This window comes from Apium graveolens, chromosome 6 (assembly GCF_009905375.1).
Source record: "Apium graveolens cultivar Ventura chromosome 6, ASM990537v1, whole genome shotgun sequence".
NCBI lineage: Eukaryota > Viridiplantae > Streptophyta > Magnoliopsida > Apiales > Apiaceae > Apium > Apium graveolens.
The window spans coordinates 226,982,908-227,008,472 of record NC_133652.1 but is presented as its reverse complement, the minus strand read 5'-3'; the positions used below and the strand labels follow the sequence as shown (position 1 = coordinate 227,008,472).

At 36.0% G+C, this 25,565-nt stretch overlaps 1 non-coding gene across 1 annotated transcript; it reads right to left on the bottom strand.

The window, feature by feature from the left end:
* Positions 1-24,851: 24,851 nt before the first annotated feature.
* On the bottom strand, positions 24,852-24,957 carry LOC141669943 (small nucleolar RNA R71). The gene has a single exon (XR_012554194.1). It is a non-coding gene; the product is annotated as a small nucleolar RNA R71 (small nucleolar RNA).
* Between the last annotated feature and the right edge of the window lie 608 nt (positions 24,958-25,565).

Below are 25,565 nucleotides of genomic sequence, written 5' to 3'. Positions count from 1 at the left end.
ATATACCCTTTATGACTTACCAATTATCAGTTAACACATAATCATGATTTGACTTTATATTACAATCAAACCATTCTAAACACAATATTCTATAAATCATTACTAATATAAACTATATCAAAAATCTGACAATATCTCGTCTATTTATCAGCTCGAGAATGTGGACTGGGCTTTCAAGTCTTTTAAGGAGAAAATGGCTAGGGAGGATTCCAACCAAAAGACGCTTTTCAACCAGCTTAAGGTGAAGCAAGAAAAGGTGGCTATGGACATGAAGAATCTAATGAAGGAGAACCAGAAGCTTAGGTAGGAGTTAGCTGCCTGGCCAAAGCCGGAGGATGTGATAGCTGGGTTCCGGGGTACGCCATCCTATTACAAAGAATTAAATGAGAAAGCGGTCGATAAGATCCAGATTTGCTGGAATGTTGCCTCTTGCTACCTTGCGGGGAACCCCGGGGGTGCTATCGATGGCTTTTTGGACCGATATATTGAGGAAGATTACAAGATTGAGGAGGAGGTCGAGGTACTTATTGAAACTGACGGGAACTCAGGTGGCTCTAATTCTCAACCTTTTATTGCGGAATCGCCTCTTTCCGAGCAGCCTCATCTTCCCAGTGAAGAGCCCGAGCTCATTCCCCTTTCTCCTTCCAACGGCCCGAACGAGTAGCAACAGTAATGAGCCTTAGCGCCTTGTAATTTACTTTGAAGTATTTTTTTTATTTTCAAACTAATGTACCTAGATTTGTATAACGATGTTCATTATGTTGCAGATTTCTTCCCGAGGCTGGTTTCCCTTGGTGACTTTTCTAATTTTTGTTCATGTTACATATTACTTTGTTTGAAAAGAACAAATTTTCAAGTACGCACAGGCTGTGTTTATTTGACCCCGAGTTGGGGTCAAAAATTTATATATGAGAATTTTCTAAGTATGCATGGACTGTGTTGAATTGACCCTGGGTTGGGGATAAAAAATTAATTATGAGAAAAAAAATTAAGTACACATAGACTGTGTTTGATCAATCAGGTTGGGGTTAAAAATTTAAATATGAGAAAATTTTCTAAGTACACATGGACTGTGTTCAATCTACCCCGGGTTGGGGTTAAAAATTTAAGTATAAGAAATTTTTTAAGTACACATGGACTGTGTTTAATTGACCCCGGGTTGGGGTTAAAAATTTAAATATGAGAAAATTTTCTAGTTAAAGATGGATTATGTTTAATCGATCCCAGGTTGGGGTTAAAATTTTAAACATGAAAAAATTTTCTAAGTATACATGGGTTGTGTTTAATCAACCCCGAGTTTGGGTTAAAAATTTAAATATGAGAAAATTAAATTATGGACAGATATAACATGGTGTCTAAATGAATATGCATTTGGGTGTGCAGGTAGAAAGTTATATTGCTTGGTTAGCTAAGAGTAAATTGCAGAAAGCTACCTAAACTCATGATGAGCTTAAAACATGGTACTTCATTGCGATAATAATTTGATATTTGTTACATTCTGGAGTAATTTTAGATACAACTTTAAATTTCTTATTGAGATAAGAGAAACAGAATACAATATTGAAGTTCATATTTAGTATAAAGAAGTATCTTCGGGATGTGCACCTTTTGCTCACTGGTCATTACCCGAATCCCATGCCAAGTGTTAGGGACTTCAGTGTTATTTAAGAAAGATGAGTTTGTAGGTTCGTGGACGTAGTTCTTTTTTGACCATATATGGTCCTTCCCAGTTGGGTTGTAGCTTTTTTTGGTTGGTTGCATCTGATGCCTCCGTGTCCCGGAGGACTATATCCCCTACTCGGTACTCTTTGACCTTGGCTTTTGTCCTAAAATACAACTTTGTCATCTTTTATATATTTTAATTTTTTGAACGGCCGGGTGGCGTACTTCATCATGGAGTTCTACGTTTTCTTTCAGGCCTTCTACATTGGAAATTTCCTCAAAGTGGATCACTTTATAAGAAGAGGAATCAGTTTCCACATAAAGTCTTTCCTCCGAACTGTATGCCAGATAGAAAAGTAGTTTCTCTGGTTCCTGTTCTTGGTGAAATTCTGTATGACTATAGTACTTTTGGGAGTTCATCTGACCAAGTCTTCTTGCATTCTTCTAATCCTTTTCCAGTCCTCGGAGGATTATTCTATTTATTACTTCCACTTTCCCGTTTCCCTAAGGATAGGCTACATATTACCTTTTTTGTTTGATCTCGAGCTCCTTAAGATATTCCTTAAAGTTCGATCCAATGAAATGTGATCCATTGTTTGAAACTATCACTATAGGGATCATGAATCTCATTACAATGATATTCATAAATTTGATGCAATCTTGTTGGTTAATGGTTCGCATTACCTTAGCCTCTACCCACTTTATCATGTAATCAATTGCCATGAGAACATAACAGAGGTCTCCTTCGGCCAGGGGGAATGGTTATAATATCAATCCCCCAGATAGCGAAGGGGATCAGGGAGAGGACCGATGCAGGTACACTCGAGCTTTACGTTGGTACATTACTGAACATTTGACATTATTTTCATTTTTTATGAACCCAACTGCATCTATGTGAATGGTGGACGAGTAATATCCTTGGAGAATGATCTTGTAAGCTAACGCTTTTGCAGCTAAGTGGTCCCCGCAGATGCATTTATGTGCTTCTCGGATACACAGTCAGCTTTATCCGGGTCGACACATTTTAGAGTAGGAGTTGAGAAGGTTCTTTTAGAAAGTTGATCATATTCAAGAAAAAGGCGAGAGTCTTTGTGTTTCAAGTATCTGGCCTTATTCTTATATTGGGGGAGCATTCCGTGTTTCAAATAGGCGATAAAGGGAGTCATCCAGTTCTTCAAACTGTTGATACACAAGATCTTAGTTTCTTCAGTGCTCGAAATTTGAAGTTCTTCAAAGTAGACCGAGGTGCCCAAATATGAGAAATTTTGAACTAGCTTTGACTACTCATCAGCTTTAGTATTGTCCTCCCTGTTTACTTGAAGAATAGTTAAATCCGAGATTGTTGTTAAGAAACTCCTTACCATGGCTTAATATTGTGCAAGCTTTTGGTCCTAGGCGATATATTCTCCGTTTGTATGTTTTACCAAAATATGCGAGTCGCTATGAATGACCAAGCTTTTGACCTTGAGTGATTTTGCCAATTTTAGCCCGGAGATGAAGGCTTCGTACTCATCTTGGATATTAGTTACCTTAAAGGAAAAAGTGATTGCTTGATGAACCGTGAATCCATTGGGGCTTATGAGAATGATGTCGGCTAATCCATTGACATATAATTGCCAAGAGTCTGGGTTGGACGGATTTCCTTTAATTGTAGTAGTCATAGTATTTGGTTGGTTTTTGGGTAATGTGCATTCCATCACAAAGTCCGCAAGAGCTCGGGCTTTGAAAACTATCCGAGGAATGACGGTGATGTGAAACTGACTGAGCTCAATTTCCTAGTTGACTAGCCTCCCGGAAGCTTCGAGCTTGTGAATGATTTTTACAAGAGGATGGTCCGTGATGACTTTGATTTCTCGGCTTTGGGTGTATTTCCTTAGTTTCCTGCTTGCGTGTACGATGGCTAAAGTAAATTTTTCCAAATTTGGGTACCGAGTTTCAGCGTATTTAAGGCCTTGGCTTACATAATACACCGGGTTCTACGTCTCATTTTCGTCCAGAATGAGTGTCACGACGATGGCTAATGGACCGGCCATAATGTAAAGAGAAAGTGGTTCTCCTTGGTTAGCCTTGGATATGATCGAATGGTTCATAAGGTGTTTATTTAATTCTTTAAGTGTCGTGTTACATTCCAGGGTCCATTCTATTAGCTTCTTGTTTCGTGCCCTTTTGAGCAACACAAAAAAGGGAAGGCAACATTTTGAGAGCTTTGCGATAAACCTGCAAAGTGTCGCAAGGAAGCCTGCTAGCTTCTGGTTATCCTCCTGCATCATTGGTATCTTCATCTCAATGATTGCATTAATCTTCTCCAGGTTAGCTTCGATTCCCCTTTCGATGACAAGGAAACTTCCAGCATACACTCCGAATACACTCCTATCCGGGTTTAGCTTCATGTTATATTCCTCAAGTTGTCAAAACATTCCTTATGGTCTTTAATATGATCCAGGATTGTTGTGGACGTAGAGATCATATCATCAACATAAGATTCTATATTTTTCCTGATCTGACTCTTGAAGATGGTGTTCAGCATTTTACGGTACGTCGCTCCGACATTAATGAGCTCGAACGACATAATAATGATGGCATAGAAAACCTTTTGAGTTATGAAGGCAGTTTTGGTTATGTTTTTTAGGTTCTTTTTCACTTGGTTGTATCAGGAGAAAATGTCTATAAAACTGAGCATTACGTGGCCCACAGTTATGTCGATTAGCTGGTCAATGTTCGTAAGTGGGTAAGGATCCCTTGGGCACACAGAGTTCAGGCTTGTGTAGTCCGTGCACATTCTCCATTTTCCATTTGGCTTCTTCACTGAGACCACGTTAGCTAGCCAATTTGGGTACTTAATTTCGTAGATAATATTTGTTTTGGGAAGTTTCTCTACTTCTTTGTCGATGGCTTATATTCGTTCCAGGGTGAAATTTCTTCATTTTGGCTTAGTTGGACTTTGCTTTGGATCAACATCTAGGTTGTGTATAGCTACGAATACATCTATCCGGGACATACCATCTGAGCTCCATGTGAATACATCTGCGTACTCCTTAGAACGTCTATTAGCTCTTTTTAATACTAGATTATAAGCCTTTTGTAAAGCATAATGAAACATGATATATAACCGAGGAAATATAACTCAACATGAAAAAGAAACAAATAAATAATATTAACTGTGAAGCACAGGAATCCAGAAGACGAAGATTGGATAAATACAAAGAATCAAAATGTATAATTAATGCTCTAACTCTATAACCAGGTCACGAAAAAAAGTTCATCTCAATCAAACCTCCGTGAAGAATAAAATATCAAAGCACTTTTAGTGACAAGGAAATATATTGGTTTGAGTATTGAAGATCAAAGGGTTTCAGTGACTGAAGCAATGAATGACGATCAGGCAACATCAACTCAGAACTGTAAAAAGATTGAATGAATCCGATTATGTGTTAATCATTTACAAACTAGACCAGTACAGTAAGCGTCATCACATCAGAAAAGGATTAACTTGATCATTTAGAAGAAAACAAGTTAATAATAGAAAAGAGTTGATCAAAGCCTAAAAAGGCTTGATCTGTATTGAAGATAATCAAGAAATTTTTAAGTCATGAAAATCTCTCCCTAAACGCCACTAGAGGAAAAGTTTCTAAGTTATGAAACTACTCATCTAGGCACCACTAAAGGAAAAATGGCTGAGGCACAGATAAGAGAGTGATGGCGCCATACGGATCAATCTTCCATTACTCTAGGAGCCACTATGCTTAGAATCTAAGTTAGAAAGGCACTCTAGGAACAACTCATCTCGGAATCTAAGTTAGGAAGACTGTTGGCGCCATAAAAAACAAAGTGAACACACTCTAGGTGACACCATAGTGATTCCCTCTAGGCGCCACCTCTTGCATTGGTTGATTAATTATTACAGAAGCACAAATGTTTAATGTGGCTGATATGAAGACACGTAACTGGATATTTGTGAAGTCTACACAAAAGGGGAAGATAGAGATTACTCTACTCATTATCTTCTCCGACAACCAAAATTGAACATTTACAAGAGCTCCATTAAAGCATTAAATTTGAAAAGCTTGTATATGTATTATTATGCTGTTGAATTTGTTGTAGTTAATCTTAATCGATTAGAGTGTAGTAACCTCAAGGTTTTATATTAATAAAACAATATACTTCTCGAATTTTTTTAAATTTACTTTTGATTCTGTATATTTGACGAAGAACTTAAAACAAATTGAAAGAAATTGTAGGTATCATATTCACCCCCCCCCCTTCTAAGATACTTTGGGACTAACACATTTCGCTATTCTCAGCTTTTAGAAGGGTTCCCGGGGTAAAATTTAACTTAAACTGGTTGGGTAGCAGGCTCAACTTTGGCTTTGTCCTTTCTTTCCAAAAACTTTTAGATCTGGGCGTTTGCATTAGTTATGCAATATCCCATATCCTCAATTAAATTCACGTCCAATTTGGGTCTTTCACTTAGGTGTTCTCCGTGTTTTTTGTTGCTTTGGCCCTTGGGTAGGGACATAGCTTTTTTCCTATTCTCGGGTTATATTTCCGCCATGACCAAAACATGTTCGTAGCATATTCATGCCATCTCTTTATCTCGTTTAATTTCTTTTACTCCCTCGGGGGTGCAAAATTTGAGCTTTAAGTGAATTGTTAACGGGATAGCCCGAAACTTAGTGATAGTTGGTATTTCCAAAATCATGTTGTAGGATGAGGCAACACTTATTACATAATGGAAAAATTGTTGTGGTGGGGTCCCGAAGACAATAGGAAGATAAATTATACCCCAGATGAGTATCATAGACTTCCTGAAGCCATATAGCGGGTCTTCGAGACAAGGGTCCATCCAGAGATGGCACAACTACATCCTATTTAGCGTGTGTTCAAAGACTATATTCGCAGAATATCCATTATCCACCAGAACTTTTTTTACTTCATTCTCTGCCAAGGCCTCGTTGTGTTCTAGATCAAGCCTTTCATAATGGGATTAAGAGAAAATATTGGTCCGTCCTAGAAAGGCTGAATCATCATAACATCCTCGTCCATATCTGGGCTTCGAGGAGGGGACCTCGTCCATCGTAAGACGATGTTGACCACATTTTTGCTGATATTCAAGGCTTTACTTCTATCATTGGGCTTTCTTTGCACGTACTGGTCCATATTTTATTTCTTGATCTGTTCTTCAATAAACATTTTGAAAAAGAAACAATTTTCAATTATATGGACATGGTCTTCATAAAATCCACAGTGTTTGTCTCTTGCCTGGTTTTCCGGAGGTGCGAGTAGAGGCTTCAGGGGATACAATAAGGGTTTTCATTTGATCTCCTTCAAAATGTCATCCCGATAAGAGGGTTCCATTCGGGTTTTGGTTTGGGCTCCATCTTGGGTGTCAGTTCTCTTTCACTCTTCTCGAATTTTGTATAATTGTTCTAGGGTGGGGGTCCCTGGGAAAGTTGAATATAATTAGAATGCATGTGTGTCCGGAACCTTTTATCATTTTTATAAGATGATCTTCTCTCCGGGGGATTCGTCATCATAATTGATTCTTTGATTCATTTACATTGAGTTGAGAAAGTCATTCGCCTTGATAAGTTTTGATACTAGAGAATACACAGACGCAAGGCTATGGGGTTTCCTGTGGATTAGGTCTCTCACATAACCCTCACAGGAGACCGGGTGTAAGTTTCTCCGAAATATGTTGACAGCCTTTTTTTCCAAGTTATATAGTTGATTAACAGCTTCCTAGAATCTTTTTATGAATTTGGGGAGTTATTCTTTTCTTCTCCATTGAATAGTTTTGTAATAACCCCAAAAATTTTGGACTTTTTGTAACCCTTATGAATAGTGATTTTGCTGATTATGCTGAATGAGAAAACTTTTCATGCCACACTATGTAGGGGTTCTTTTATTGATATTCTGAGATCTTATTAGTACTCTATATGGTATATAAGTGTATGTAAAGATCGTCAGAATCCAAATTCGAACACTTTGATTTATCCCGAAAATCCACCAGATACCGAAAGAATTGAGTATAAGGTAACAGGATAAAAAGGATTTAAATTCAAGGATTATAAGAGAGGATCATAAAAGGAATATGATGTATTGAGAAAGGTTAAGGAAACCCAAGTAATAAGATCCCGGGTATGATCCCTCAAACGATAAACAAGAACGAAAGTTAAGCGAACCGTATAACAGATCAACGGTCATTAGCCAAGTAATTAAGAGCTAATCAAAGAGGTTAGTGATGATGATGTCACCACACCAACAAGAAGATGACAAGTGTGGGAAGATGACATAGGAGGATGACTTAAGCATGACCAAAGGGAAGGTATTGTTGGTTAATTTCAAGCCACACAAATTTTACCATGGTTAAAAGGTAATTAACAAAACAAAAGGATATCAACCAAGCCTTTTATGCACAAAGATCAATAAAACAAAGCAAGCTTCTCTCCCCACCCCTTTTCATCTTCTTCATTTCGAATTTTTCACCAAAATGGTGAATTAGAAATTCAAAACACAAGCTATACTCCATGGAAAATTATAAGGTTTGTTTCTTTGGATCCTATATTTCATAACTAAGAAGAGCAAGTAGTTTGAGTGCTTGAATCAAAGGTTTTCTATCTCAAACAAATCATTTTAGTTTAGGGTGAATAGTAACTTTCAAGAACAAATTTTTGATTCTTGATTTTATTTGCAAGGTCAAGGTAGCTTAAGCATATATTAAGGCTTCCATGGACATTCCAAGGATCTTTCATTGATTAAAAGCTTCAAGGAAGGTATAACTCTTCATGATCTTAGTATTAAGATTGTTTGATATAAATTATTATGATGATGGAATGATAGATTAAGTGTAGTAGTTGTTTTGTCATGTTGAGATCTTAGTTGTTAAGTGCTTTTGTTGATTTTGGGAGTTAAGAGTAGCACTAGTTGTTCTTGATGGTTCATGGTATGATTTGGGCTTTGTTTAAATGGTTTAAAGTGGTGGATGAGTGATATTGTCATTTGGTTGTATTGGGATTGATTGATGGTGGTTTGGTGTTGAATGGATTTGATAAAATTTTGGGAATCGCTAAGTTATAGCCGTCATAATGCCCAATTTTCCTTAGACTGTTTTTGTTCCTAACTTCAGGACCCGTTAAATCACTGTTAAGTTTTGACCATTGCCACGATTAGATAGTTCATGTTACGAGCTTCGTTTTGATATGTCGTTCGTTTGAATCCGATGTACGGTTTAGGAGAAACGACCGTTTTAAGTAACGGCGTTTCGCGACCGAACCATTACCCCTCGCCTTACTTTGAAACCTTGGTTAAGGACTTTAAATGACTAATTGGGATATGAAACAATTATGTAAAGTGGATTAGGCAGTTGGTAAGGTACTCGCGAAACAATCGCCTTAAAACCCTTAATGGTTAATTTATTAAAAATGGTGGAGCCGAGGGTACTCGAGCGACATAAGTGAATCGTTAAGCGCAAAAGCAAGTGTTAGGACTCTAAATGGTTAAAGTCTAGTTTCTTAAGCCACCGGGGTTTAATTCCGACTTATGTTGTTGTTCATAGGTTATCAGACCCACTCTAAGCTTAAGTCTATCTGGGAGCACTCAGGCAAGTTTTCTACCCGTATAACTGTTGTTGTGATGTATATGTGTATATGCATTATCTTGTGATAAGTGCATGAATGTTATTAGCAAATCTTGCGATATATTGGAGCATGTGATATGGTATATATGCATGCATGTTTCGTAATCTTGATATATATCTATTGATTCAAATGCTTATAAGTTGCATAATACCTACGCTAGAGATAAGCAGTAGTGGCGTATACCCTAAGGATAGGGGACCCAAAGGTGAACCCTTTTCTAAAACCGGGAGTAGATGTTCCCGAGTATATGATATATATATATAGTTATATATATATATTGATATAGTTTTCAAAACTATTAATCGAATAAGGTTTATTCGATAACTTTATTTTATTTAATGAATATTACTTGAATATTCATTCGAGGACTTATGACTCAGTTTATATTATTTAATGAATATTATTTTGAATATTCATTCGGGGGCTTATGACTCCGTTTATTTTATTAATGAATATTATTTTGAATATTCATTCGAGGGCTTATGACTCCGTTTATTTTATTAATGAATATTATTTTGAATATTCATTCGAGGGCTTATGACTCCATTATTTTATTTAATGAATATTATTTTAAATATTCATTCGAGGACTTATGACTCGGTTTATTTTATTTAATGAATATTACTTTGAATATTCATTCGAGGACTTATGACTCCGATTATTTACTAAGTAATATTCTTTATTTTATTAAAGAATAACGTTTCGATAATCAAACTTATTTTTGATTATTCAAATAAAAATAGTACTTTCGTATAAGTATATCTTTGGTTATTTAATACCCATTTCAAGTATGAGTTTAACACTTCTACTTCGATTATTTTATAGAGATTATCCATTTTGGGAATATTATTATTTAAATAATAATATTCAGATATTTTCTAATATATTGGGACTGATTTATTTTAATAAATCAGCAGTATTCCAAACATTCTTAAAAATGTTTTCGAGTCTTCAAATTGACTTTTAAAGTTTAGAGCGGATCCCAAAACTCGTTTTCAAATTTAAGATCTTCCTTTTGAAGGGGACTTGAATACTCATTCAAAAATCTAAAGGATCCGGCTCTGTGGTGTATTTTATATTCGCAACGAGGTTGTTGTTTTGATAAATGAATTGATTACTTACCCAACGTTCGGGAAGTAAGTCCATCTATTTGAGTCGGCATAAGCAACATGGGCTCAGTGGGCGTCCATGAAAGTGTAAGTGGCTCAGTGGGAGTCCATCAAATGCGTAAGTGGCTGAGTGGCAGTCCAGCATAAGGTCCTATTGCGGCCAGGGTGATCACCAGTGGGGAATTCGTCCATCTACTAGTAGAAAATGTTACTAATTTGTATCTTTTCCTGATCAACAAGATATCAGGTTTATGCCAAGGTTTTCTCCTTTCCAAATTCATTGGATATTGCAACTCTGTTTATAATTTTCATAACAGAGGTTTTCAAGGAGTGTATGAAATGTATATATATATATATATCGGGACTTAATGAAGTATCTCGTAACTTCATTTCTTTCAAATGATATTTCAAAGATTGAATCTATTCAAGTCTTATCTTGTACTCTCATCAGTGTGATGAACTTTTGAAACTGATTATAACTTGAACGGTGGTAGTTCAAGTACTATTTGGAAAAGATATAAGTATATTGGAGTATCTTTTAACTTCATCTTTTAAACTTATATCTCGTAAATGATTATCTTATGCATATCAAAGATTTTCAGAAAAATGTTGAGACAAGGTTAGATATATGAGATCACCTTGCAATGATATTTTTATACAGTTATAAACTGGAACTCTGTGTATATTATACATGTCAGAGGATTTCAAAGATTGTGAAAAGTATATATATATGTATATATATATACTGAATATTTTGCGACTTGGTCGCGTTAAGATATCAAACTTGGTTCATTTCTTCTTGACCAAGACTTTCATGAGTACTATGAGAATGCTCATATATTGTAAATCATTATACATATTATTTTGGTGGGCTTGTTGCTCACCCTTGCTTTCTTCTTTCATCACAAAACAACAGATAGAAAAGATGAACAAGACCAAGCTTCCAATTCGCAAGCGGTTAGAAAATGTTCTGCAGTTTTCTGGAAGCGTTGATGCCGCCGTAGCTGAGGTAGGAGCTACCAATAGGCTAGGTTTTCAACTATTGATGAACCAGACTTATGTATAATATGAATTATAATAATGGCAAGGAATATGTAAATTATTCAGAAACCCTTTTAAGGTGTAACGGTTTATAATTGTGGAATAAAATGACTCGTGTTACTTTTGGATATTCATCTCTGAGACTATAACTTATGGTGTGTGTGTTTATTGTGGGGTCACAGTACAGAGTAGTTGATTGTTTATTAAGATTGGGTGTTATTAAGGGAAATGGAACTCGTGACAACCCGGATCCCCGACCCCGGATTTGGGGGTGTTACAGAAATGGTATCAGAGCGAAGCGTTATAAACCTCAGAGATGATGTGACGTTAAGATAATAAGTTCACTAAGATAATAAGAACTCTTGCCAAGTTCATAGTCGGACTACCTAACATAGTACTGACAGTTAAAACCCTCATGGGAACCCTTATAAATATCGTGATAGAAGCGTAGTTCGTTATCGTATATGGTAGCGGGACTCCGAACCCTGAGGTTGAGGAGCAACAACGCGATGATGTTTTATTAGTTATTGGAGATCAGATTGTGGACCCGATAGAGCGTCCTAACACGGGACCAGATGATGTTCATATTGAGAATGTAGCAGTTGAGGATGTTGTCCTAGAAGGAAATTATCGCTAAGAAGGATCCTATGAAGGATCCTGACAAGAATGAATAAAGGACCACTGAGGAATTGATGACCATGGTTAGGTCGACTACCAGAGGTAGGATTGGTCGCTCACTACCGGAGGTTCGTTCAAGTTTGTAAAGATAGTAGCCCCCTTTAACACGACTTACTCGTAAGACTCAGAAGTTCGAATAAACAGAGAAATGCGAGAACAGATTTTAAGAACTAAAGCAAAGGTTGGTGACAACTACTATGTTGGCGTTGCCGGATGGAAAAGGAGATTTTGTGATGTGTAATGATGCTTCGCATAAAGAATTAGGGTGCTTCTTATACAGCACAGCAAGGTAATCGCGTACGCGTCAAGACAATTAAGGGAATATAAAATTCAATATCCCCACCCATGAGCTTGGGCTCGTGACAATAGTTTTGCCCTAAAGATTGGAGGCACTACTTGTATGGAGAGAAGTGCGAGATTTACACAAGCCATAAGCGCTCTAGTGCATTTTCATGCAGAAAGAGCTCAACATGCGCCAGAGGAGGTGGTTAGAGCTAATCAAGGATTATGATTATGAGATTCTTTATCATCCAGGGAAAGCCAAAATGGTGGCTAATGCTCTTAGTATAAAGGAGAGACTCAAGATGAAAATGTCTTTGGGAGATTTGATAAGAGATTTTGAGAAAATGGAAATAGAAGTGAAGGTAACCGGAGCCGGTACCGAAAAGCTGTTTGAGATTGCAATACAGCCTGAATTATTGGAAAAGAACATATTGTGCCAGAAAAAGTGATGAATGAAGGCAGAGAGCCAACAAATAGATAAGAGATTAATACAGAGAAAGAGGATAAGGGAATAATGAGATATTCCTACAGAATTTGGGTTCCAAATGTTCAAGAGCTTAAAGATGAGATCTTAGATGAAAGCTAGTTTGAGGAATAAGATTTAGAGCAAACCCTGAACGTGATAGTCAGGGAGGTCGCCATCAAGATAGAAGGAACCCATAACATGATGAAGTGGAAAATGAGGATTTAAAATATGTAGGATGACCCCGATTATGGGGAGGAGGAGGGAATGTTCAGACTGAGGAAACAGAGGTCGAGTAAGGAAAGGAGACCCGAGACGGTACTCCTATACGAAAATTTATGGACCTGTCTAGACAAAACTTATACTATTATCCCCAACCACCAACCTGAGGAAACAATGCGGTGAGAAATTCTTTCAGGTTCTTTAAGTCGCTAAGCTCTCAGAGTTCCAAGGAACAAGCTGACCCAGTCGAGCAAGAGCCTGGCTAAAGGAAATACAGGAATCATTTGAGATTCTAAATGATTGACGAATCACAAAAGAGTGTTTTTGTCACTTACCCTCCTAAGAGAGAGACCACCCACTGGTGAAAGACCAAGAAAAGTACGGAGCAAGAGGTTACAATAAATTGATTAAAGTTCAGTCAATTGTTTTCAGGAAAGTACTTCCCAAGGTTATGGAGATAGTGTAAAAGCTTTAGAGCCAGAACAAAGGCGACGAGTATGATGAATTATGAATCTAAGCTGTAAAAGTTGTCAAGATTCGTTCTGAAGACACAAATCCAGAATGACGGGATATTTGAAATCAATGCTTATGTTGTGTTGGTTCATGAAATAATGATAAGAGAAAGGAAAATAAAAAGGAATTGAAGTGGAAAGGAATATAAAGGCAATAGAGTTTGAGGTATGATAAGGGAGTTGGGTATGAGGAAACCCTAAAGACTCGTAGCAATAGAAATAGAAAAGTATGCATTCGTCAGGATGAAAGTGATTCACCATGAGTTAAAATTGATGGTTAAAGGCATAAGAGATACATATATTTTATCCCCTGTAAGTTGGGAGGATTCGAGGAAACCTTGAGATAATTCGAAGGATAAATAATGAGACGCGGATAGACTGAGGAGACAAGGAAGTAAGAAATTAGGAAAATTGGATGAAGGAAGTGACCTTCAAGAATGTGAAGTGTAAGACCGGTGGCTCGATACCCAGAAAGGGAGACGCCAGGTATGAAAGATATCCCAAAATTGAGGTGACTGTTGAGATAAACAACAAAAGTAAATAAGGAATTATTAAGAAGAGGTTCACGTTGAACATGACCAATATCTTCCAGAACATCCTTGTTATCGTTACCAAATTTGGCAAGAAAAGCGGATAACCGTTGTTATCTTTTGGAGGCCATATTGATTGACCTCATTTTGAATACAGATGTTATTGTGAAATTAGGCATATACTATCGAGGTGGGAATGATTGAATAAGACAACCTTATCAGGGATATATGACTTGATTTATCCATGAAAGGATGCATGTACCTTTTTAAAGGTGGAATTAAGGATAGAACATCGATAACTTAAAACGAATCCTAGGGGAATGCATAAAAGTTGGCATTTCACCCTTAATAGGGATAGGATGAGTTTTGACAGTATGAATTAGAAAGGATTAAGGTAATAACAACCTTTAAGAATCAGTGGAGAAATTTTTTTCAGAAGTATATAGACAATGATTCTGGTATTAATAAATGGTATCTTGATATGCCCTGTATCTAGAGAATACAGGAGGAACGATTCAAGGATAACCTTAGAGGTTTTATAAGGAGAAAAGTAATATTCAAAATTCTCAAGAATAGAAATGTTGATAAAGGAAATGTGACGTAATTATAATGATGCCAAGTGGGGCACGTGTTATACCACAAGAAAGTATGGATCGAACCAGTAATGGTCGAAATTGTTCAGGGCAATTAGGACTTAAGATAAAAGATGTTCTAAGTATGATTGAGAGTCAGTCGTGACAGTGATTAACCTCTAAAGACTGAGGCAATAACTTATGGAAAAATGGTGATATTTTTTTTACTCATCAGATTTTAAGGAAAACATCTTCACATAAGCTGTGATTGAAATGAGGTAGAAAATTTATTTGGAGGTGGTTAAAATGACATTGACTGTAAGGAAATTTTACTATCAGGAAAGGCCAAAGAGGTGGCCGACACTTTAAAGGTAAGAGGATAATTATAGGCGCTTGTGCCAAAGGAATACAGTGATGATGGTTAAAGCTATGAAGGTTGTATTATGGTTTGGAAGATTGACATTCCTTCTGATGACTGTGCAATACCCAACCGTAATAGTAGTTGGTAAAGGTTTAATTCGTGTAATCTCCATGAGCGGGCTATCTATCTCAGATGATACTATCTTGAGATAAGCCAGGACCATGTTTCAAAAAGGACTAGACGAACCCTTGAGTTAAGTCTTCTATTTAAGGCATACGATTAAGAATGGTATTAGCCTGCTATCGTTGCTTTGACTGAAACTCTTCTGCAATTTTATCTACTTCATGTCATGAAAGTACATCAGAGTTTGGAGTGTTCTTCATGAATTATGATTGGTGATTATGTTAACTCCTTAGAAGTATTCTATACGACATGTATGGACTCCGTATGGTTAGATATTAAGATTTCATGGAAAGTGAATGACGACAGTAGGTCAGTGGTGGACCATAGTAATGCAGCAATGATTCTGCGAGTAATGAGCTGATTACAACGGTGAGAGTTGTATTGGAATGGATGTTGAGATTAAGTACCACTAATCGGGTCGTGGTAGTGTATAAGTTATCATTGATAGACTAATTAAGTAGAGTATCTACCTATTGAATATTTATTCCCTCTTATGAAAAGAGAGTCGTATTACAATATGAGGAAGGTTGCGGTGCAAGCATAGAATTCTAGTAACGATGATGTCTAGAATGAGATCCCAGATTCGATTTTCGATATCGAGGGAGCTTCAAAGGTGATTGTGTATAAGCTCGAGGAAGAGCATGGGTCCATAGAATGATGGACGGAATAGCAAAAATATTTAGGCATGTGAAATACGATGCTATAATACTTGATGTTGATATAAATACATATATGTTTTGTTCTCCTATGACAAACCTCTATAGTTCAGAGTTAGGTTCCAAGCCAGATATTTTGTGGAAGTATATTTTTTTTATATATACAATTCTCTTCAATTCGTTCTTTTCTCTCATTTTCATTTCATGTAAGTTGAGAAGAACAACCCTTCCAGAAGGGGAGGTATTGCCGAATGGCTATCTATCTGTGTGATAGAAGCCTAGTAGGATACCACATGTTGTTTAATTGCTTGTCAAGTACTAAAGGCTGGTCACCTTCTGTACTAACTATGCGATATAACAAGTATTCATGATCATAGTGATCTCTCAATAAATTCTTTTACTTCTATATGAAGGACTAAGCTTTCGAAGATAGAAGCAGCTGAAAAAGGAGTAGTAAAGTTGTGGTGGTATTCGGAATGGAAACACATTCGTGATACTAAGGTTGACGAGGTTAATAAAAGGTTATAGAACGCTAATGAGCAAAAGTATAACCAGTATAATATTAGGAACGGAAGGTAGTAGCGATTACGAACTGGAAAAGAATGGGTATTGAGAAGCAAAAGCTCTAATGCTAAAAGCTATAATGAGAGTCTGTGCAATAGACTTGAAAGAAATTGGAATGATCACTTAACACGAATTGAGTTTTCTTACGACAATAGATCATATGTCATTATCGAGTTGTCGCCTTATGAGATCCTTGAGGGAAGACAATGTCGATCTCCCTTATGTTAGGATGAAGTTGTAGAGCGCAAGATGCTCGGACCCGCAGTAGTCCAAAGGACCAGGGATATAATAGATCTAATCAGAGGACGGCTGGTAGTAACCCAAGATGGACATAAGAGGTATGTTGATTTGATTCGAAAGGACAAAGAGTATGAAATAGGGGACCTAGTAATGTTAAAGGTATCCCTTGGAAAGGATTGATGAGGTTCGGAAAGAAAGGAAAGCTAAGTCCACAAATTGTTGGACCCTTGGAGATATTAAGACATATTGGGAAGTTAGCATATGAGCTAGCCCTACCCCCCTGTAGCAAGTTCATAACGTGTTCCACGTATCAATGTTAAGGAAGTGTAATCCGAATGCCAGACAAATAGGGGCATATGAGCGCATAGGCATGCAACCAAACGTAACCTATATGGAGCAACCAGGAAGGGTTATAGATCAAAAAGGAACAAGTGCTTAGGAGAAAGGAACAAGTGCTAGTCAGGGTTTTGTGGCAGAACCACAATGTGGGAAAATTGACTTGAGAGTTAGAAGGCCCAATGCTAGAAAAGCATCCCCAACTGTTTTCTATCAGATTCTGGGACGGAATCCTTTTAAGGAGGGGAGACTGTAATAACCCCAAAAATTTTGGACTTTTTGTAACCCTTATGAATAGTGATTTTGCTGATTATGCTGAATGAGAAAACTTTTCATGCCACACTATGTAGGGGTTCTTTTATTGATATTCTGAGATCTTATTAGTACTCTATATGGTATATAAGTGTATGTAAAGATCGTCAGAATCCAAATTCGAACACTTTGATTTTTCCCGAAAATCCACCAGATACCGAAAGAATTGAGTATAAGGTAACAGGATAAAAAGGATTTAAATTCAAGGATTATAAGAGAGGATCATAAAAGGAATATGATGTATTGAGAAAGGTTAAGGAAACCCAAGTAATAAGATCCCGGGTATGATCCCTCAAACGATAAACAAGAATGAAAGTTAAGCGAACCGTATAACAGATCAGCGGTCATTAGCCAAGTAATTAAGAGCTAATCAAAGAGGTTAGTGATGATGATGTCACCACACCAACAAGAAGATGACAAGTGTGGGAAGATGACATAGGAGGATGACATAAGCATGACCAAAGGGAAGGTATTGTTGGTTGATTTCAAGCCACACAAATTTTACCATGGTTAAAAGGTAATTAACAAAACAAAAGGATATCAACCAAGCCTTTTATGCACAAAGATAAATAAAACAAAGCAAGCTTCTCCCCCCCCCCCCTTTTCATCTTCTTCATTTCAAATTTTTCACCAAAATGGTGAATTAGAAATTCAAAACACAAGCTATACTCCATGGAAAATTATAAGGTTTGTTTCTTTGGATCCTATATTTCATAACTAAGAAGAGCAAGTAGTTTGAGTGCTTGAATCAAAGGTTTTCTATCTCAAACAAATCATTTTAGTTTAGGGTGAATAGTAACTTTCAAGAACAAATTTTTGATTCTTGATTTTATTTGCAAGGTCAAGGTAGCTTAAGCATATATTAAGGCTTCCATGGATATTCCAAGGATCTTTCATTGATTAAAAGCTTCAAGGAAGGTATAACTCTTCATGATCTTAGTATTAAGATTGTTTGATATAAATTATTATGATGATGGAATGATAGATTAAGTGTAGTAGTTGTTTTGTCATGTTGAGATCTTAGTTGTTAAGTGCTTTTGTTGATTTTGGGAGTTAAGAGTAGCACTAGTTGTTCTTGATGGTTCATGGTATGATTTGGGCTTTGTTTAAATGGTTTAAAGTGGTGGATGAGTGATATTGTCATTTGGTTGTATTGGGATTGATTGATGGTGGTTTGGTGTTGAATGGATTTGATAAAATTTTGGGAATCGCTAAGTTATAGCCGTCATAATGCCCAATTTTCCTTAGACTGTTTTTGTTCCTAACTTCAGGACCCGTGAAATCACTGTTAGGTTTTGACCATTGCCACGATTAGATAGTTCATGTTACGAGCTTCGTTTTGATATGTGGTTCGTTTGAATCCGATGTACGGTTTAGGAGAAACGACCATTTTAAGTAACGGTGTTTCGCGACCGAACCATTACACCTCGCCTTACTTTGAAACCTTGGTTAAGAACTTTAACTGACTAATTGGGGTATGAAACAATTATGTAAAGTGGATTAGGCAGTTGGTAAGGTACTTGCGAAACAATCTCCTTAAAACCCTTAATGGTTAATTTATTAAAAATGGTGGAGTCGAGGGTACTCGAGCGACATAAGTGAATCGTTAAGCGCAAAAGCAAGCGTTAGGACTCTAAATGGTTAAAGTCTAGTTTCTTAAGCGACCGGGGTTTAATTCCGACTTATGTTGTCGTTCATAGGTTATCGGACCCACTCTAAGCTTAAGTCTATCTGGGAGCACTCAGACAAGTTTTCTACCCGTATAACTGTTATTGTGATGTATATGTGTATATGCATTATCTTGTGATAAGTGCATGAATGTTATTAGCAAATCTTGCGATATATTGGAGCATGTGATATGGTATATATGCATGCCTGTTTCGTAATCTTGATATATATATATATGTTGATTCAAATACTTATAAGTTGCATAATATCTATGCTAGAGATAAGCAGTAGTGGTGTATACCCTGAGGATAAGGGACCCAAAGGTGAACCCTTTTCTAAAACCGGGAGTAGATGTTCCCGAGTATATGATATATATATAGTTATATATATATATTGATATAGTTTTCAAAACTATTAATCGAATAAGGTTTATTCGATAACTTTATTTTATTTAATGAATATTACTTGAATATTCATTCGAGGACTTATAACTCAGTTTATATTATTTAATGAATATTATTTTGAATATTCATTCGGGGGCTTATGACTCCTTTTATTTTATTAATGAATATTATTTTGAATATTCATTCGAGGGCTTATGACTCTGTTTATTTTATTAATGAATATTTTTTTGAATATTCATTCGAGGGCTTATGACTCCATTATTTTATTTAATGAATATTATTTTGAATATTCATTCGAGGACTTATGACTCGGTTTATTTTATTTAATGAATATTACTTTGAATATTCATTCGAGGACTTATGACTCCGATTATTTATTAAGTAATATTCTTTATTTTATTAAAGAATAACGTTTCGATAATCAAACTTATTTTTGATTATTCAAATAAAGATAGTACTTTCGTATAAGTATATCTTTGGTTATTTAATACCCATTTCAAGTATGAGTTTAACACTTCTACTTCGATTATTTTATAGAGATTATCCTTTTTGGGAATATTATTATTTAAATAATAATATTCAGATATTTTCTAATATATTGGGACTGATTTATTTTAATAAATCAGCAGTACTCCAAACATTCTTAAAAATGTTTTCGAGTCTTCAAATTGACTTTTAAAGTTTAGAGCGGATCCCGAAACTCGTTTTCAAATTTAAGATCTTCCTTCTGAAGGGGACTTGAATACTCGTTCAAAAATCTAAAGGATCCGGCTCTGTGGTGTATTTTATATTCGCAACGAGGTTGTTGTTTTGATAAATGAATTGATTACTTACCCAACATTCGGGAAGTAAGTCCATCTATTTAGTCGGCATAAGCAACATGGGCTCAGTGGGCGTCCATGAAAGTGTAAGTGGCTCAGTGGGAGTACATCAAATGCGTAAGTGGCTGAGTGGCAGTCCAGCATAAGGTCCTATTGCGGCCATGGTGATGACCAGTGGGGAATTCGTCCATCTACTAGTAGAAAAGGTTACTTATTTGTATCTTTGCCTGATCAGCAAGATATCAGGTTTATGCCAAGGTTTTCTCCTTTCCAAATGCATTGGATATTGCAACTCTGTTTATAATTTTCATAACAGAGGTTTTCAAGGAGTGTATGAAATATATATATATATATATAGGTGTATATATATATCGGGACTTAATGAAGTATCTCGTAACTTCATTTCTTTCAAATGATATTTCAAAGATTGAATCTATTCAAGTCTTATCTTGTACTCTTATGAGTGTGATGAACTTTTGAAACTGATTATAACTTGAACGGTGGTAGTTCAAGTACTATTTGGAAAAGATATAAGTATATTGGAGTATCTTTTAACTTCATCTTTTAAACTTATATCTAGTAAATGATTATCTTATGCATATCAAAGATTTTCAGAAAAATATTGAGACAAGGTTAGATATATGAGATCACCTTGCAACGATATTTTTATACAGTTATAAACTGGAACTCTGTGTATATTATACATGTCAGAGGATTTCAAAGATTGTGAAAAGTATATATATATATGTATATATATATACTGAATATTTTATGACTTGGTCGCGTTAAGATATCAAACTTGGTTCATTTCTTCTTGACCAAGACTTTCATGAGTACTATGAGAATGCTCATATATTGTAAATCATTATACATATTATTTTGGTGGGCTTGTTGCTCACCCTTGCTTTCTTCTTTCATCACACAATAACATATAGAAAAGATGAACAAGACCAAGCTTCCAATTCGCAAGCAGTTAGAAAATGTTTCGCAGTTTTCTGGAAGCGTTGATGTCGCCGTAGCTGAGGTAGGAGCTACCAATAGGCTAGGTTTTCAACTATTGATCAACCAGACTTATGTATAATATGAATTGTAATAATGGCAAGGAATATGTAAATTATTCAGAAACCCTTTTAAGGTGTAACAGTTTATAATTGTGGAATAAAATGACTCATGTTACTTTTGGATATTCATCTCTGAGACTATAACTTGTGGTGTGTGTGTTTATTGTGGGGTCACAGTACAGAGTAGTTGATTGTTTATTAAGATTGGGTGTTATTAAGGGAAATGGAACTCGTGACAACCCGGATCCCCAACCCCGGATTTGGGGGTGTTACAAGTTTGTAAATGGAACATCTAAAGTTTGTTCATTCAGTTTTCCAGAATCTGTTTAGGAAAATTTTGCATAAATCTTTCGAGGAGTCAATACTCCGGAATGGGATTATGCTGAACCACTTTTGAGCCCCGTCTTTGAGTGTTAATGCAAGAAACAACACCTTGTGAGGTCATTATAACAATAAATGCTTGAGATCTGCTCAAAATAAATGAGGTGCTCTATAGGGTCAGCTAGCTTGATAAAGGAGTCAAATTTCAAGTGTTTAAGCCTTCCTCTCGGGTTATGGATTCTAGCTTCCTAGTAAAGGATGTGGTTGTTGCGCTCACCTCCATGTCACCTTCTACCTTTCTTTTCAAGTCGCGTAGGGCCCGAGCCATCTCTTATTTGGATTCTCGTTCAGGCTCAGGGTATGTTGAAGGAACATGTATTTTTTGAGCTTTTTTCTTTAGTTTCACCTCTTCTTCTCGAATTCATTTCTCAATTACAGCTTTGGATTATTCTTCTCTTTTAATTTATCTCGGAGAGTTGCCCTCCAAATTTCTTTTCAGGCGTCTTTAGTGCGCCTTTTCATGTTTTTGGTGATTCGGTCAAGAGAAAATGCACGAGTCTTTCCTGAGTGCTCTTCCTGATCTCTAGGCTGGGTTTTAGGATCAGGACGGTTCTTTTCTTTCCACAGGTACATTTCCGCTTAGATTTGTTCTGGAGTTATGTTGCCACATGGATTTTCTGGAGTTTCTGCGTGCTTGTGGGTGGATTTATCGATGAAGAATCTTTGGTCTCCTGGTTGGAGAGTTTGAGATGAAGTATGTGTTATGGGTTGCCCATCTTTAGTTTCCTCAACAAGGTTATAGGGCCGTTGTGGCCATAACCATACCGAAAACTGAGCCTTTATGCTTTATTGTAGTCATTTCACTCAGTACCGATCAGTAAAGCAGTTTCAAACCTTAATATTTAAACGAGTAACCAAATTTTTAATCAAAAAACTAGAACAGTTGTCTTCGAACTAGATCTACACAACTTATTAAAGAGTTTAGAGACTAGAAAGGTAGATCTTGGAAAAATAAAATAATAATCTTACTAAGGTGTAAGAACCTGGACTCATGGACAGAGCTAAGCAACTGAAATCAACACCACCACCAAACGGAGGTTCGACCCCTCCTTTCTAGCACCAATGATAACTCCAATTTATACCAGGGTTTTCTCATTTTACTACACGGATTCTGGCTCCATCTATGTAGGAACTAGGGTATTTAAGGTGTGGCTGTAAGTTGAGTTCCTACAAAATAGAACCGAAGGGGGTTGGCGTTGATAGAAATATTTATATATATTTCATATGGTTTTGTTTCTCATGTATGTCATATTTTGCATTAATTTGGATTTTTATTAAGTAGATTTTAATATTTTATTGTAGGGTGCAAGGAAACCCTAAACATGGATGGATTGGAGAATAAAAGCTGAATTTGGAGATTTATTAGAAGGAAATTCGGATTTGTTGGACTACACACGCATAATTTATTGTTTGGGCCCTATCTTGAGTTCTGAAAGTCAGAATTGGAAATTTAACATGCCACGTGAAGAAAATGGAATTATATTTTGTTCTAAAGTGGTCCATGTGTGAAGTTATAACTCGTACGATCCATAATTATTGAATAAAAGTTAGCTACGAATTTTCCTTGAAAAATAGAATCAGTTCAGGAAACGTATTTTGTATACTTTTATTATAAACAAATAGGGATATATATTATCGGATGCATACATAAAGAGATATAGATAGAGAGACGAAGACAATTACTTTTCTTCTCATAAAATATTAGAGGTTTTCTTCTCTATTCTCATCAATATCAATTATATGTTCTTATCATATATGTTTTATTAATCTAGTTATGAGCCAGTAAATTTTTTAATCTAGGGTTAAGTTGAACCCTAGTTGTGATTGATGTATTATTTTTCCAATCCTACAATTTAGTTATATTACATGCTCTTGCTTATAGAGTTGCTTTTAACTAACAATTATATGTCGGACGTGATTATGTGTATTGTTTGAACCTAATATCTATTTATCAATGAAAATTGGACTTAGGTAGTTTTGATTAATCCATTAAGGACATGAACTTTTCCATGAAAATAGGTAGAACGGATTGTTAGGAATTTAGGATGTTATGTTTAATGTCTCTAAATTGCATGATACCATGAAGATAGGCTTGACTGTATTTTAGAGAAGCCATTAATACTCGAGAGAGGTTATTGGTATTGTGTAGGGCGCATCTTTCCTCTTGAGTAGTATATAATTGATTTAATACTCGAGAGAGGCTATTGGTATTGTGTAGGGTGCATATTTCCTCTTGAGTAGTATATGATTGATTGGAGTGGGAAATCATATTTGCATTAATTCATGCTAGTGGGGATACTTAATTCTAGATGTTTTTAGTTATTTGATTAATATAATGTATTTGTTTTAGTATAATTTTAGTTAAAAAAATCTCTCAATTTTTATTGTGCTACTTGCTTTGTTAAATCAAGTCAAGAAATACTAGTGATTGATATATTTATCTCCATGGGATCAACTCTGACTTCCCTTACTACATTATTAGAAGGATTTGTTAGGTATTAATAGGCACGAGATAGCCTTGTCAACTTTTTGGTGCTGCTGTCGGGGACACTGTGGTATTAGATTAGTTAATTTTTGAGCTAGTTTAGCTAAGTCTTTTAGTTGTGTGCTTTGACTATTATTCCCTTGTTATTTGATATTGGTTTCTAGTTTTCTTGTTGCATGCAAACCCGAAGTTCGGGTACAAAAAACTTGATTGCTTCTGATCCTGAAATTGATGCTATGGCAAGAAGACTAGCAGGTAAACGAAGGAAATAGAAAGACAAGGAAGTTATGCATGAGTTAGTACCTGCTAAAACTCTCAATGAGCAAGGTATTCCAGACACTAAAGACATACTCTCTAGTATTCTCAGACCAATAGTCACGGCTACCCACTTTGAAATTAGGCCTTAATTCATCCAATTTGTCTCCAATAATTCTTTCACATGATTTTCCACTAAAAATCCTATTGATCATCTTGAAAGTTTTCTGGAGAAATTTGATACGATAAAGCTCATTAATGTTAGTGAAGATGCGATAAAGTTGCGATTATTTTCATTATCTCTCCGTGATGTAGCAAAAGATTGGTTGAATGATGAAGTACCAAACAAGTTCACTACTTGGGACAGTTTAGCAAAAGTATTTCTACTCAAAAAATTTAGTTATAAGAAGACTGCAAAACTCAGGAGTGATATATCTAACTTTCATCAAGATGATGAGAAGTCCTTTTATGATGCATGGAAAAAATAAAAAGGCTTCAAAGACAATGCCCTCACTATGGAATTCCTGATTGGTTTTTAATCCAGGCGTTCTATAATGGGTTAACACAAGAGTTCAGAATCTTTGTTGATGTTGTTTCTGGTGGATCTATTATGAAGAAAAATACTGAGAATGTCAAAGCTTTGTTAGACGATATGGCGTCTAATGATAACTACCCGTACAATGACAAATATCATCCTAAGAAGGGAGGTAAGTATGATGTTGATGCTCTAACCATTTTGAATGCTACTATGTATGCTATGGTTAGAAGATTGAGCAATTGGATTCTAGAACTTCATCTACAATTTCCTCATGCGAGATATGTGGTGTAATTGGACACACTCAGAATATTTATCAGTCCAATCCCTCTGGATTAACAATGGAACATGCAAACGTCCTTTACAACCAAAATCAAAGGCAACAATATTATCTTTACTCTAACACGCATAATTCAGGTTGGAGAGATCATCATAAATTCGTATACAAAAATATCCAGGCTCAAGCTCAACTTCCACCAGCTCAGCCACAAAAATCTAACTTGGAATAGCTTTTGGAAGGATTTATCTCTATATAGGTGAAGAAGAATGAAGAATTTGATGCAAGTATCAATGAGATGAAGGCTCATAATAAGTT